The following is a 16645-nucleotide window of genomic DNA, read 5'->3' as shown; positions in this document are numbered from 1 at the left end:
GCTGTTGTATAAGTAATTTATCAACGACGACGACAAAGGGCAAGGCGGCTACGGAGGATAGCGCTGATGAGCGCACATCATGTTGTGACAGTTCTGGCTCTTTACGCAATAGATGAATTTCTTTTTTGCGTCACTAGTACCGCCACTTTTTGAAAGAATGTCCCTGATTTTAATGTAGGTCTGACGGAGTTTCTTCACTTTTAGCCGACATTGTTCTGGGGAGCGCGTGAACCCCTTCTCCTTCATTTTCTCACTGAATACAGCAAACACGTCGGCATTTTTGTGTGTTCTCTCAAAGCTCAGATAGTGGACATCTGGCCATATATCCACAAGGGTATGCGTTTCTTCCTCGGCCCACTTTTGCCCCCTACTCATTTTTTGTACTCTGTAGTCTAGCCTACCACTGGTCTGAATGACTGAACGACTGTTGTAAGGTTCCCTTGACAACCGAAACAGTGTTTGCACTTTGCGGTGGAGTGTCAAGACTCTGTTTCCCATAATGCTCGACAAACGACGGAAGCTCCCGAGGTACAAAAAAGCAAAACTGTCGGATTAGGTCCGCTCTGCTTTCACACTTCCAAAAGATCCGCACCAGGGTTCCTTTGGTCCGGACCGAGTCCGACCTTGCAGCTCGGTCTCGGTCCGCTTGTTTGGTCCGGACCAGAGTTCGGTGATTTGTATTCAGACCAACCCAAAAGGTCCAGACCAAGGGAAATTTGGTTCGTTTGGTCCGGACCAAACAACGTAGGTGTGAATACGCTGTAAAATGATGAAGAGCAAAACAGCTTGTTAAATTACTGGCTAATTATAATTTATCATCAATGTTCTATTTTACAGTTTGTTTTTCTTGCATATTTTTAAAATATTCCTTCGCTCCTCAGTTTGAATCTCACTGAGCTAGGCCATGCAAGGCCATCTTGAGTTTTTCTTCAGTTTCTTTTTAAGCTGTATGTTTGGGGTCGTCTTTTTTTCCCTATGTTCTTGGCCGATGGAATTAAATTCTCCTCTAATATGCCTCACTATATCGCCCCCTTCATGTTTCTTTCAATGGCGTGTAATATTGTTCCAAAAGAGGTCTGATCTTTCTGAATACTTTCAAACGTGCACTTCTGTGGTGCAAGGAGTTTAGGAGTTTTGTATGAGGTCGAGGAATGGTTCGGTCCATCGCTTATTGTTCACTGTGGTCATTGTAACTGTTCATCCTGCTGCTTTCAGGTTGTCCTGCAACTCTTTTGAGTGACTGCTGGTTTCTCTCTTACTCTCCTTATCATTAGTCTGAGAGTGTGTTGTGAAATCACACACATCCAGGGACGATTATAACTTTTCACCGTTGAACCAGTTGTCGTGCCTGGGATGTTGAAGTTCTTTGCTACAGTATGGGTCCGTCTTAGTCTGGCTAACGCAACTTCAAAGCTCTGCGAGCATTGGTCTGGCAAATATATTAAACCCAACCGTTTCCCAAAGTGCGTGGTTGACCCGCCTCCCTGAAATGCCTCAGTTTGCTACTGGTCGAAGCCAGAAAAGGCTGTGACGAAGCTTAAACCAATCACATCACTCTTTCCTCTGACGTATGTGACGCGACGGAAACTGCTTGAGTAACAGGAAGAAGATAAATACCTCCAGGGCTGCTCTTTGCTCCGTTTTCAATGAGAACTTCCCGTTGAATGCTTTCAATACAGCATCTACCGCTGTGTCAAAGGCTTGCCGCTGCTCCATGTTCGTAATGTTTCTAGTGAATGAAGCGCTTCCGGCATAGATTCTGTAAACAATCTATGGCTTCCGGTTGCAGTTCTACTGCGTCACTGCCTTGAACACGCCTCTACCCAGGGCCGTTGGAGATGCTCAAAGTTGATTGGCTCCCGATTTTTCGGGAGCTTGGAAGAGCTGTAGATAGCTTGCCTTGCCAGACTAAGCCCATGTTTACATTAGACCGTATCAGCGGATCATCAGATTAACGTTTTTAAAACGATTAGTGTGCACACAGCAACACCAATACACGATTTGCGTGCACATAGCAACGCCAATACACGGATACGCTCGGCTCCGCAGGCATCCTGCGCTCCAAATCACTCCGCCCTGAACAGCGAGTGCCCTCTGGAGGGTGCGCACTCCGGCCCTGCGCAGCTCACACAGCGTGCGAGTGAAGTGCACAAGCCACGATTCGGGACTGAGCCGCTGTGTGTGTGATCTCAGTGCATATCACTTACCACTTGCAAGTGGAAGGATGGCAAGCCTAAAGACAATCATAACTACACAATGGGCAGTATTTGCATCAGTATTTGCAGTATTTTCATACTTTTATACTCTTTAATGAAAGGTGATACAAGGCGGAAGTCCGCGCCGTTTTTCAGCAGTCGCGTCACATGACCAACGCCAGCGAATCAGGAAGGTGGATGTCACAGTGACGTTGTCCAATGAGACGCCAGCTAGAGCTCAGCACAGCGTATCCGCGTATTATGAATGTTTACACAGCACCAGAGCTGACACGATCTGGATTGAATACGTGGACGCTGGCGGATTCCCGTTTCCCGGCGTTTCCAGGCGGTTTAATGTAAACGGACAGTGCATCCGCGAAGAAAACGAGACAGATACGGTCTAATGTAAACGTAGCCTAAGTTCGCAACAGCCCCCCGTGTTGCGTCACACTTAGGATGGGCGGGCCCAGGCTAGGTCCGTCTGTAAATTTGAACTGGATTTCTGTGTTGAAAGTATCGTAAATAAATAACAAAAAACAAAAGTATCTGAATTTTTATTTCCGCTTGCTGTATTTGATCGTGCCAAAACATCAAAATGGTTTTAGTACACCAACTAAATTATTATTATTAGGCTCGTGAACACAATCCTCACGCTAAAAAGTGCACGAAGTCGCAGCTGTTTAAGATGCAGCTAGTGTTTCATAACTATAGAATGGGAAAATGTCATGCCTTTAGACGCATCGTGCAACATGCAAAACCAACATACAAAATTATAATGCTGCACAAGATGTTTTTTTTCTTGCAGTGGAAAATGTGATTTTCATTTAAAACTTAGCATTCAGTTCAAGCTGAATGTCAGCCTTTGACAAACTGAAACGCCTCGAGGCGAGAAACTGGTTTCCTCGTCTTTATTAAAGCACAGTGAAATGGAAAAAAACATTTAATGATCATCGCATATTGCACATAATGAGCATATTAATTTTATTAATGGATTTGCTGATTTCCTGATGTCCGTGAGTGCATTTTAGAGATAAGATCATTCTTCAGACTGGTTATTTCCTTCTCTCCTTTACCATTAGTGTTCTGTACAAGCTTTTTTTTTTTTGTGTGTGTGTAGGAAGAAAGAGTGGAGTATTAAAAGCCGATGACCCGTGGTGCTCTCGTTTGTCCCCGTTCTTTCTGCTGGTGACTTGCAACTCTTTTCCGTGGGTGTGGTGTTAAATTCGGTCTGGGTTCTATTTGTTTGTGTGTTCTGCTCCTATATGAGGAGGCCGTTATAAGTCTGAGTGGTGAAATACGCACTATTGTTAGCATGGATGTTTCAAGCCATGGCTCAAAGCTCACTGAAGGCCATAAAGCCAGTTAACCACTTCCTAGGAGCCAGGATGTTAATGTTATCTTTATTTCTCACACGATTTCAGACCTGGTTGAGTTGTCTAATTAACGCGGCCATTGATCGTCTCTGTAATGGTGGCCTGTTGAGTTAGTTTCCCTTCTTGTATGAGTAAATCATTAATGGAGCTGTTTGGCGTCTTTTCAGGAAAGCAGCTTGAGGCTAGAGTGGCCATTAGAGCTGTGTGTATGTATTTACTCTGTTTATAGTGCATGCCATCATTACACACACACTTTGTCCTTGTGAGAGTTTAAACCTCGAGTCCTGACATCCGTGCGGAAGAACCGGAGGAGCTCTGGCAGATCCATCACAGGTCCACAGTGAAGGACAGTTCCACTATAGCTGTGCTTCCTCTTCCTCTCATGGTCTCTCCTGCTTCTACACACAGGAAATTGATGACCCTGTTCTCATGTTCTCTGTTCAGTTGACATTGAAGACACATGGCCTGTCAAAACTGGAACAGTGTCCTAGTGCGTATTTTCTTATTCCTTTTTTTTTTTAAATCATTACCATTTTTAAATATAATTTCAAAATTTGAATTCTGCAAGAATGTAGTCATGTCAAGTTTGTGAGAGCATGCCATTTTAAATGAATGCACTTTTTTTTTAAATAGTCTATACAATACAAACAATTTTGACACATTTTCCTTGTACTGAGAAAGAATGGAAATCCTGCTTATGCAAAGCTCACTTACAATGGACGTCTATGTGCAGTTATTAAATGCGATTATGAAGGGTTTGAAATAGACCACTGTATAATGTGAAGGTAAAAAAAAAATACAACCATTACACTCTAACAATAAAAGGATGAGACAGGCAAGAGAGAGAAGACAGTATCTCTGGCGTACCTCTATCCATAGACATATAAACATAGACGCCGCATTGAGCTGGTGGCCCCGTTGCTGGGATACGTCAGAGTGTCCGCCATATTTGATGTGGCAAATCTTCCCCGTAAATCAATGCAAGTAAATGGACTGAACTTCATAAAGCCCCTTTCTACAATAATATTTAACTCGATGCCTTTTATTCACCCATTAAGACACACACGTATATATTTGGGAAACAAACATGCATCAAAACAACATGTACAGTGGGCCAAAAAAGTATTTAGTCAGCCACCAATTTTGCAAGTTCTCCCACTTAAAAAGATGAGAGAGGCCTGTAATTTTCATCATAGGTACACTTCAGGGGGCGGCACGGTGGTGTAGTGGTTAGCGCTGTTGCCTCACAGCAAGAAGGTCCTGGGTTCGAACCCCGGGTCCGGCGAGGGCCTTTCTGTGTGGAGTTTGCATGTTCTCCCCGTGTCCGCGTGGGTTTCCTCCGGGTGCTCCGGTTTCCCCCACAGTCCAAAGACATGCATGTTAGGTTAACTGGTGACTCTAAATTGACCGTAGGTGTGAATGTGAGTGTGAATGGTTGTCTGTGTCTATGTGTCAGCCCTGTGATGACCTGGCGACTTGTCCAGGGTGTACCCCGCCTTTCGCCCGTAGTCAGCTGGGATAGGCTCCAGCTTGCCTGCGACCCTGTAGAAGGATAAAGCGGCTAGAGATAATGAGATGAGATGAGATGAGGTACACTTCAACTATGAGAGACAGAATGGGGGGAAAGAATCCAGGAAATCACATTGTAGGATTTTTAATGAATTAATTGGTAAATTCCTCGGTAAAATAAGTATTTGGTCACCTACAAACAAGCAAGATTTCTGGCTCTCACAGACCTGTAACTACTTCTTTAAGAGGCTCCTCTGTCCTCCACTCGTTACCTGTATTAATGGCACCTGTTTGAACTCGTTATCAGTATAAAAGACACCTGTCCACAACCTCAAACAGTCACACTCCAAACTCCACTATGGCCAAGACCAAAGAGCTGTCAAAGGACACCAGAAACAAAATTGTAGACCTGCACCAGGCTGGGAAGACTGAATCTGCAATAGGTAAGCAGCTTGGTGTGAAGAAATCAACTGTGGGAGCAATTATTAGAAAATGGAAGACATACAAGACCACTGATAATCTCCCTCGATCTGGGGCTCCACGCAAGATCTCACCCCGTGGGGTCAAAATGATCACAAGAACGGTGAGCAAAAATCCCAGAACCACATGGGGGGACCTAGTGAATGACCTGCAGAGAGCTGGGACCAAAGTAACAAAGGCTACCATCAGTAACACACTACACCGCCAGGGACTCAAATCCTGCAGTGCCAGACGTGTCCCCCTGCTTAAGCCAGTACATGTCCAGGCCCGTCTGAAGTTTGCTAGAGAGCATTTGGATGATCCAGAAGAGGATTGGGAGAATGTCATATGGTCAGATGAAACCAAAATAGAACTTTTTGGTAAAAACTTAACTTGTCGTGTTTGGAGGAGAAAGAATGCTGAGTTGCATCCAAAGAACACCATACCTACTGTGAAGCATGGGGGTGGAAACATCATGCTTTGGGGCTGTTTTTCTGCAAAGGGACCAGGATGACTGATCTGTGTAAAGGAAAGAATGAATGGGGCCATGTATCGTGAGATTTTGAGTGAAAACCTCCTTCCATCAGCAAGGGCATTGAAGATGAAACGTGGCTGGGTCTTTCAGCATGACAATGATCCCAAACACACCGCCCGGGCAACGAAGGAGTGGCTTTGTAAGAAGCATTTCAAGGTCCTGGAGTGGCCTAGCCAGTCTCCAGATCTCAACCCCGTAGAGAATCTTTGGAGGGACTTGAAAGTCCGTGTTGCCCAGCGACAGCCCCAAAACATCACTGCTCTAGAGGAGATCTGCATGGAGGAATGGGCCAAAATACCAGCAACAGTGTGTGAAAACCTTGTGAAGACTTACAGAAAACGTTTGACCTCTGTTGTTGCCAACAAAGGGTATATAACAAAGTATTGAGATGAACTTTTGTTATTGACCAAATACTTATTTTCCACCATAATTTGCAAATAAATTCTTTAAAAATCAGACAATGTGATTTGCTGGATTTTTTTTCTCATTTTGTCTCTCATAGTTGAGGTATACCTATGATGAAAATTACAGGCTTCTCTCATCTTTTTAAGTGGGAGAACTTGCACAATTGGTGACTGACTAAATACTTTTTTGCCCCACTGTATAACTTTTAATGTGATGGTTATAAATAGTGTGCGAAATACCCTGTACACTGCAAACTAGCGACAGATACGCGATAGATAGCTCAGGTAAGCTAATCAGTCAGCATACCGTAGCAAGCTACCAAAACCTGAGGCCACAATAACCAACCTACAAGACTGAATATGATAAATGATGGAAATAGTGAATGAAAATAAAAATGTACTGTTTTATTTATTGAGTCACTACACAGACATACTCTCGTTGAATAAAGTGAGCTGAATGACCGCCAAACTGAGTTCGGCCAGGTTCTAACGTCATACCAAAACAAAATACATCACTGATTCCTTCACATTCAGAAAGGTTAAAAACATTCATCATACGTTCAAAAACGTTCATCATAGTGTGGCGCGGGGCGGCACGGTGGTGTAGTGGTTAGCGCTGTCGCCTCACAGCAAGAAGGTCCTGGGTTCGAGCCCCGGGGCCGGCGAGGGCCTTTCTGTGCGGAGTTTGCATGTTCTCCCCGTGTCCGCGTGGGTTTCCTCCGGGTGCTCCGGTTTCCCCCACAGTCCAAAGACATGCAGGTTAGGTTAACTGGTGACTCTAAATTGACCGTAGGTGTGAATGTGAGTGTGAATGGTTGTCTGTGTCTATGTGTCAGCCCTGTGATGACCTGGCGACTTGTCCAGGGTGTACCCCGCCTTTCGCCCATAGTCAGCTGGGATAGGCTCCAGCTTGCCTGCGACCCTGTAGAAGGATAAAGCGGCTAGAGATAATGAGATGAGATAGTGTGGCGCTGTATTCTCTAATTCTCACTGCTTATAACTCTACACCTCCCCGGTGGAGATGAGCTGGGAAACTGAAGACTGAAGGAACAGGATTGAAAAGTATTTTTCCAGTCTCACCTGTGAAAGGTAATCCCATGTGATCTCGTTTGGACGGTAAACCTGTTGGTACAGTTAAATGCAGCACATGAATGAGGCATCTTTATTCTCGGCTACTGTCTAGACGCTATACCAGAGACGGTTGAAGAATCTCCACTTTGCCACATCCAATATGGCGGCGAGGATGACGTATGATTCTACGCAGAATGCGGCGTCTATGTTTATATGTCTATGCCTGTATCTCTCCAGTACCACTTTACGTTACGGTTCCTGTCCATGATCTTATTTAACACCTTGTCATGAATAAACCATAAACTTGACTAACATTATACTATACGATATACATGATACTATAATACTATATTTCTTTTGATGTGTTCAGCTTGGCACATTTCTAACACCCAACTTTCGCTTAAACAGACAAAAAGAAGCACAAAAGGAAAACTGATGTTTTATGAGTAATCAATTATGAAAATTCAGCTGAGAAAAGAAAGAAACAATCGAAGTGCAGTTACGGAGAGATTGAGTTGGGGAAAGCTACGGTACAGTCTGAGAGCCATGACACTCAAGGACCTGACGCCCATTGAGGAAAGCTTGGTGAGACACCAGTTCTTCACATGGCACCATGCACATACTCATTCTCACCTAGGGGCAGTATTGTTGTCGAGTCACTAAACCTCGAGTCCGAGTCCAATCTCGAGTCCCCAGTGTTCAAGTCTGAGCCATTAAACAAAATTTCGAGTCGAGTCCACTGTTAATCTGAGGCTACATCCACACGACAACGGCAACGAGATTTTATTTAAAAAAATATTGCGTCCACATGGGCAACAGATCAGTAAAATATCAGGTACATATGGCAACGCAGCGCTTGCTGAAAACGATGCAATACGCATGCCACACCTCTAGGGGCGCTGTAAGACGGTCCCATCTGAGACACCAGAACAATAGAAGAAGTAGACGCATGCGCATAAACCCCTTCTTCTACCCGGTGTGAAGCACTGTCAGGAACCAACACACAACAACAAGAAGATGGCTGCGACTGTGCGAGGAAATCGTGCCTTCTGTGTGTACAAATTAGTTTTATTAGTGTGCATAGTTTCATATAACTTAATTTTCTTATTGTGTGTGAACATTTTGAAAAGCATTTTTATATAATTTATATAACTTTTTATATTGTGTGTGAACATTTCGAAAAGCAGCCTTATCCAATAAAAAAAAAGAAATTCAAGAAATGGTTCAGTTACTGGGAACAGGTCTGACTTACTGCCGGTAAGTCAGACCTGTTCCCAGTGCATGTTGGACTCCGTCAAGGCTGCCCTTTGTCACCGGTTCTGTTCATAATTTTTATGGACAGAATTTCTAGGCGCAGCCGGGGGCCGGAAGGAATCCTGTTTGGGAACCACAGGATTTCATCTCTGCTTTTTGCGGATGATGTTGTCCTGTTGGCTTCTTCAAACCAGGACCTTCAGCATGCACTGGGGCGGTTTGCAGTCGAGTGTGAAGCGGCTGGGATGAGAATCAGCACCTCCAAGTCCGAGGCCATGGTTCTCGACCGGAAAAGGGTGGCTTGCCCTCTCCAGGTTGGTGGAGAAGTCCTGCCTCAAGTGGAGGAGTTTAAGTATCTCGGGATCTTGTTCACGAGTGAGGGAAGGATGGAGCGTGAGATCGACAGGCGGATCGGTGCAGCCTCCGCAGTGATGCGGTCGCTTTACCGGTCCGTCGTGGTGAAGAAGGAGCTGAGCCAAAAGGCGAAGCTCTCAATTTACCGGTCGATCTACGTTCCGACTCTCACCTATGGTCATGAGCTTTGGGTAATGACAGAAAGAACAAGATCGCGGATACAAGCGGCTGAAATGAGTTTCCTTCGCAGGGTGGCTGGGCGCTCCCTTAGAGATAGGGTGAGAAGCACAGTCACTCGGGAGGAGCTCGGAGTAGAGCCGCTGCTCCTCCACATCGAGAGGAACCAGCTGAGGTGGCTCGGGCATCTTTTTCGGATGCCTCCTGGACGCCTCCCTGGGGAGGTGTTCCAGGCATGTCCCCCCGGGAGGAGGCCCCGGGGAAGACCCAGGACACGCTGGAGGGACTATGTCTCTCGGCTGGCCTGGGAACGCCTCGGTGTTCTTCCCGAGGAGCTGGCCGAGGTGTCTGGGGAAAGGGAAGTTTGGGCTTCCATGCTTAGACTGCTGCCTCCGCCACCCGGTCCTGGATAAGCGGAAGAAGACGAGACGAGACGAGGTTCAGTTACTTGTTTATTTAAAAGAAAAGCTGTATACAAAAGTGAATGCAATGCAGTGGTTCATACAAAACAGCGAGAGTGCTGCTTGTTCTAGTCATGTGGGTGTGACGTCATCGTAAACAAATCCGTTCTACTCATCCAGACGACTTCGCAACGGCGCCGTTGCCAGATTTTTCCATTCTGGAACCTGTTCTTAAAAAATATCGTTGTGGGGCACCCAAAACGCCGGTGCCGTGTGGACGCCAGGCCGAAACGATAAACAATTTTATCAGATTCACCTGAATCCGTTGCCGTGTGGACAGGGCCTGAGTCGAGTCCGAGAACAAGACTCCAACCGCACCATTTGACGGTGGCTGTTGCTGTCTTTATGTGAAACCATCTCTGCTTTAGTGTTGGACTAACGTTACTGCTCAACTGCCCCGTTTTAGTTAATAGGCTACAGATAAAAAGCTTGTTTATTACTCAGCAAGCCCCGCCCACTATCAACAGGGCAAATAACATGAGAGAGGGTTAACACTCGCTAGTCCATCGGTCAACAAGCAAGCCTCGCTATCAACAGGGCAATGAACATACAGTGGTATGCAAAAGTTTGGGCACCCCTGGTCAAAATTACTGTTACTGTGAACAGTTAAGCAAGTTGAAGATGAAATGATCTCCAAAAGGCATAAAGTTAAAGATGAAACACACTTTTCAACATTTTAAGCAATATCGGTGTATTATTGTATTGTACAATTTTAGAGTGAAAAAAGGAAAGGAGTAACTTGCAAAAGTATGGGAACCCTAGGAGATTTGAGCACTCAGATCACTTTGACCAAGGTCTCAGACCTTAATTAGTTTGTTAGGGTTATGGCTTGTTCACACTCATCATTAGGAAAGGCCAGGTGATGCAAATTTCAAAGCTTTATAAATACCCAGGCTCCTCTAACCTCGTCCCAAAAATCAGTAGCCATGGGTTCTTCTAAGCAGCTTCCTTCCACTCTGAAAAAGAAAATGGTTGAGGCCCACAAAGCAGGAGAAGGCTATAAGAAGATAGCAAAATGTTTTTGGGTTGCCATTTCCTCAGTTCGAACTGTAATTAAGAAATGGCAGTTAACAGGAACAGTGGAGGTCAAGATAAGGTCTGGAAGACCAAGAACAATTTCAGAGAGAGCTGCTTATAGGATTGCTAGAAAGGCAAATCAGAACCCCCGCTTGACTGCAAAAGACCTTCAGGAAGATTTAGCAGACTCTGGAGTTGTGGTTCTACTGTTTAGCCACACCTGCACAAATATGGCTTTCATGGAAGAGTCATCAGAAGAAAACCTCTCTTGTGTCTTCACCACAAAATTCAGTGTCAGAAGTTTGCAAAAGAACATCTAAACAAGCCTGATGCAGTTTGGAAACAAGTCCTGTGGACCGATGAGGTTAAAATGGAACTCTTTGGCAGCAACAAGCAAAGGTATGTTTGGAGAAAAAAGGGCACAGAATTTCATGAAAAGAACACCTCTCCAACCGTTAAGCATGGGGGTGGATCAATCATGCTTTGGAGTTGTGTTGCAGCCAATGGCACGGGGAACATTTCACGGGAAGAGGGAAGAATGGATTCAATGAAATTCCAGCAAATGCTGGAAGCAAATATAACCCCATCTGTAAAATAGCTGAAGTTGAAAAGAGGATAGCTTCTACAAATGGATAATGATCCTAAACACACTTCAAAATCCACAATAGACTACCTCAAGAGGCGCAAGCTGAAGGTTTTACCATGGCCCTCACAGTCACCTGATCTGAACATCATTGAAAATCTGTGGATAGACCTCAAAAGAGCAGTGCGTGCAAGACGGCCCAGGAATCTCTCAGAACTGGAAGACTTTTGCAAGGAAGAATGGATGAAAATTCCTCAAACAAGAATTGAAAGACTCTTGGCTGGCTACAAAAAGCGTTTACAAGCTGTTATACTTGCTAAAGGGGGTGCTACTACGTACTAACCATGCAGGGTGCCCAAACTTTTGCTTCGGGCCCTTGTCCTTTTTTGTCATTTTGAAAATGTAAAAGATGAAAATTAAAAAAAAATGTTTTTGCTGAAAGTATAAAGGGAATGAGTCATCTTTAACTTTATGCCTTTTGGAGATCATTTCATCTTCAACTTGCTTAACTGTTCACAGTAACAGCAATTTTGATCAGGGGTGCCCAGACTTTTCATACCACTGTAGCGTGTCACTTCCTTCTCTGGGTGGAGTCTTGTCAAATGACGACTGAAGTTCGAGGTTGTCCCCGTCGTCTCCTCGATAGTTCTTCTACATATGGAACACATAGCAGTGCATTTTTTCCCACTGCACGAGAAGTCTCTATAAGCAAAGCGGTCAATCCTAGGGGCTTCTGTCCAGGCGTTTTGGCGCCATTAACGTTAGTTTGTTCCTGAACATGACGTATGAACAGGTGAATGTGCATTCTTTTGCACGAAATTAGTGCAAACATTAATGTAGATACAAATATCTTATGCCAAATTATTATGGCATGTTAGAAAAAAATAAAGAAAAAATCCGAGTCCTCGTCTCCAATTTACGAGTCCGAATGCAGTTAATGCACGAGTCCGAGTCCAAATCCGACTCATCAGTGCTCAAGTCAAGTCACAAGTCCTTAAAATTAGAGCACAAGTCAGACTCGAGTCAGAGTCCTGGACTCGAGTACTACAAGCCTGCCTAGGGGTGATTTTAGGGCCCGTTTACACGAGGACGCTGTCGGGTAAAAACGACTAAATATTTTATCGGAAGTGCCTTTCGTCTACACGGGGACGGCGTTTCCGAGGCTGAAAAACGGAAAAAATTGAAAACGCCTTCCAGAGTGGATAAGTTAAAAACAGCCCCCGTTGCATATCCGTCTAAACTACCCAATACGCGGAACTCTGCTCGGATCTGCTCACGTCGGGTACGCGTTTACATCATACATATGTCATATACTGTACATGCCAGCCCGGGAAGTAAGAAAGTAAGTAAAAAAGTAAGAGCATGTCTGATTACATCGATCCAACGGACCTTCAAGCTGCTCTGGCAGCTTTAATAAACGTCCAGGAGTCCTTCGAACATCTATACCGAATCTGCACATATACTGTTAATGAACAGAGGCGGGTATAGTATGCTCTTACTTTTTTACTTACTTTCTTACTTACCATAGCCAGAGTAGTCAAAGTTTTCGCGGCGCAGATGTGCAGATCAGACAAGACGGAAGACGTTGCGCATGCGTGCAGACATAGCGGAGGTCTTTCACAGCACCACCTAGCCGCCTGGCATGCACATCCAATTGAATTCCACACATTTATGCGTCACCGTATAGACGCAGATTTCCTCCTTGAAAACGGTCGTGTAGACGCGGAAAAAAGTGAGAACGAAAACGGACTTTTGCGTTTTTGTTTCAGACCGTCCCCGTGTAAAGTGGGCCTTAGTATCACCAGTTCACCTACCAGCATGTTCTTTTCGACATTAGGAGACCATTATGAAGCCAGAGACCCTGAAGGAAATGCACAGACACGGAGAAAACAAATACCTTAGACTGAAGAATTCCTGAAAATATGTTTGACACCTTCAAAATGGACTACCATGATAAATCAAACTGTTTTTTTTTCTTTGTGTAAGGAAATGTAGTGTTATGTGATAATGTCTATGGGTCGAATGTGGGAGATAGAGAGGTTAAAAAATGCTGACACGTTCCTTTAATGTGTGTCCATGCATATGCTAGAGGATGATCTCCTCTGAGTCAGTAAATCATCGCACTCGGTGCAAATTCAACTTCAATTCATATTCATTCGTTGTGTGTGTGTGTGTGTTTCTCCATTGTTCATCAGTGTGTGTTTGTGGAGGTGTATGATGATGCATACTTGAGCCCATTAGCAGCTTTAATAGGCGCAGTCTCTCCGTGGGTTGTGATTGGACCGGCCTGGCTTCCTTTCTCACGTCTCATCTTAATTAAATATCTGGTTTGGCTTTAATCTACAGCTTTTGAAATGTACCCAGAGTCGCCAGCACGATGAATCATGTGTATAAATGTCTAAATTATTGCCCTGAAGTTTGCTTATCTTGGCGTTTAACACTATAGCGTGGAATAAGGATGCGTCCGTTGCGTTTCCTGTGTGTAACGGTTGTTTATGTGAGAAATAACATCCTTATTTGTGCTGCTCAATAATAGAGGAAGATAGTGGAGTGTTTATACACTAAAGGAGAGTGCGTTTCTAATAGTGGAGATTTTCTATACACGCACTTCTGCTGCGCAAAGGCAAACTGCAGTATCTGCATATTGCATCAGTGACTAAAGATGGTCCAACAGTGAATAGGTGACGCTATTGGAGCGTCTTTTGCCACCAACACAATGTGGAGGTACTGCAGTTTGCCTTTGCATGGCAGATTTTATTCTGACTGCCTGATGACTTTCACCCACGGATGGTTGGTTGGTTGCTTTTGGATTTCAGAGAGCATGCTGATGAATTCCATAATAACTTCAACAGGAAATGATCAGAACGATTTGGAGCGAAGATGGAACTCATGGAAACTTGCTCTTGAATGGGCGCCAGTTGCAGGAATGGAGGCTTTTGCTTTTCACGTAATTAAAGACAGCCTTGCTCAGTGTGATGGTGGTAAGAGTTTGCATTTTGGATGTTTGGTTTGGAAATATTTGCCCAGTAAATCTTGCTCCAGAGCTGGTGTGGTTCCCCAGAATGGACCTCCTGGCTCTCAACTAGTGAATTCCGGGAGAAGCCAATCCCCCTGCCACACCGCAAGACTGCACGGCCTGAATTTTTGTTGAAATGTGTGCTAGCCACGGAACATTATCTCTTCACTTGCGGCGAGTCATGTGCTTTCGGCACTGGGCCTTGGTTTAAAGTGGTTAGAGTTATAGCCCCCTTATTTGGACCTGTTATGCGTCACGAAAATGTGCCATGCTGCCACATAAGGCTATTGTGCAATTGTGTGTTTGGGGGTCTTGGGAGGAAGCCTTTAAAGCCTTTGTTTACCGTGGTCATTGTAGACCACTCAGTCATGAAGGCCATGGAAGAGTACTGGCATTGGTGCTCCCTTGAGACACATCTTACTTTTCCTGACCGTCCTCTGGGAGCCTGCAGGGGGTCTCCGAATCTCCTCAGAGCCATGCATTACCAAATGGAGCTTCTGTTCATCCATGCACGGTAGAGAAAGCAGGAGGACAAAGGGAGGGGACAGAGGAAAGGGAAGGAAAGAGGGAGATTTCCTGTCTTGAACAGCTGTGTATGTGCTCGTCACTAAACCTTCAAAATGTCATTTGTTCTTGTACCTATGGATATGCTCATCCATCTGCTCCTGCTGATGACTCCATGTGTGTCGTTCTTCATTAAGGCGCTCTGCTCACCACATGAGCAGATGCTGGCTATACAGATTAGACACCGGCTGTGTTTGACGTACCCATCAGTTACTCCGTGTACTAGTTTGAATGACTTGCAGAGCCGCTCGCAAAAAGCAGTTTCACCAGAAAGCTGGATAGCCGTGGTGGTGGTGGTGGGGGGGGGGGGATGTATGATTTTAAACGGCGCTCTGGTTGTGACTTTGGGCTCGTAACAGATCATTTTTACCAATTCCAAAGAAGCAGTGCTGCAGTTCTACCCCTTTTCTCTGCTAGCACATGTATCCTGTACAGACACTTGCTGATAAACATGTGCTACAAGCAGAAAACAGTGGACTTGGACACGATGGGGGATTTTGTTGCAGTGTGAGGTCCTGACAGGCAGCTTGCTTTTCCCTGTTCGTGGAGAGAGACGAGATGACACGCTCCTCAGCCGTCCATCGTAGTTCGAAATCCAGGGTGGTCTCAGACTCCGTTCCTCACCACCCGCTGCCCCCACAGGAAGCACATGACCCTATAACAGCCTTGTGGGTTTTTTTGTTTTTTGTTTGTTTTATAAATGTCTTGCTCCATAAGCAAAGTATGACATTTTATTGTGTTTGAGCTATTTTATGACTGTGACATTGAGGTTTAAGGACATTCCAGGCCACTACTTTATCCACAAGGTCTCTCTGTCTCCATTCCCTCTCCCCTTCTTTCTATCTACTTAATGGCGCACAACTAGCCTCCCCCTGTGTCCTCCCTGCCGTGTTTCTGCACAGTATGTGTTTGTGACAGACAGACAGACACAGTACAGCTAATACATCCTAAACCCACAATCCTCCAGTATACAGTGATAAACCAGGCCTTGCTGACCCACACACTCTTCATCTTAGCCCTTCTTCACTGCCCAGCTTATCCCTCTATTCCTCACCCAATATTTACCGCTGGCAAATCTTCAAACTGCTTAAAGGCAGCCTCTAATTTGGATATACACGTCTTATCCTCCAGACTGAGACTGCCTGCCTGACATTAAGAAGCCCTGGACTTAAGAAATGCATAGCAGAGTTTGATGTACTGCTGAAACAGTGGCGCTTTTACAGACTTCATTATCTTTGTATCCAGCTCACGCGTGTTAGCTCTTTCCCTGTTACTATATAGATCAAATACAGGCTTTCACACGTTTGTTTTATGGCCATTTTCTCTCTTTCCTTCCTTTCACTCTCCTCTTTGGAAAATAAGTATGAGTGCAGTACAGTCGCACACTCGCTCATTACTGGCCCGTTTCCCTAGCGACAAAAGATTTTGTTTTTTTTTTTCCACTGTGCCCATGGAATAATGGACATTTTTCTTCCTCCCCTTTCTCACTTTCATTTTCCTTTTTTTTTTCCTCCCTCTCGTTTTGAAAGAAAATTTGTCTAAAAAGATGTACAGGTCATTTCAGGTGCATTATGGTGAGAAAATTTAAAAAGGGAAAAAAAAAAAGAAAAGCAAAAACAGGAGGGGAAAATCCAGCAGGGCTCAGTGCGCATTGGGGCGTTTATAATGGAGAA

At 44.7% G+C, this 16645-nt stretch overlaps 1 protein-coding gene across 6 annotated transcripts in view; it reads left to right on the top strand.

Moving 5' to 3' along the window:
* The window catches only part of pard3bb (par-3 family cell polarity regulator beta b), a 920021-nt gene that overhangs the window by 495340 nt on the left and 408036 nt on the right, over positions 1-16645 (top strand). The gene's annotated exons all lie outside the window — the stretch shown is intronic.

The sequence above is a fragment of the Neoarius graeffei genome, chromosome 9 (genome assembly GCF_027579695.1).
Source record: "Neoarius graeffei isolate fNeoGra1 chromosome 9, fNeoGra1.pri, whole genome shotgun sequence".
Classification (NCBI taxonomy): Eukaryota; Metazoa; Chordata; class Actinopteri; order Siluriformes; family Ariidae; genus Neoarius; species Neoarius graeffei.
This window is presented reverse-complemented; position numbering and strand designations above follow the sequence as displayed.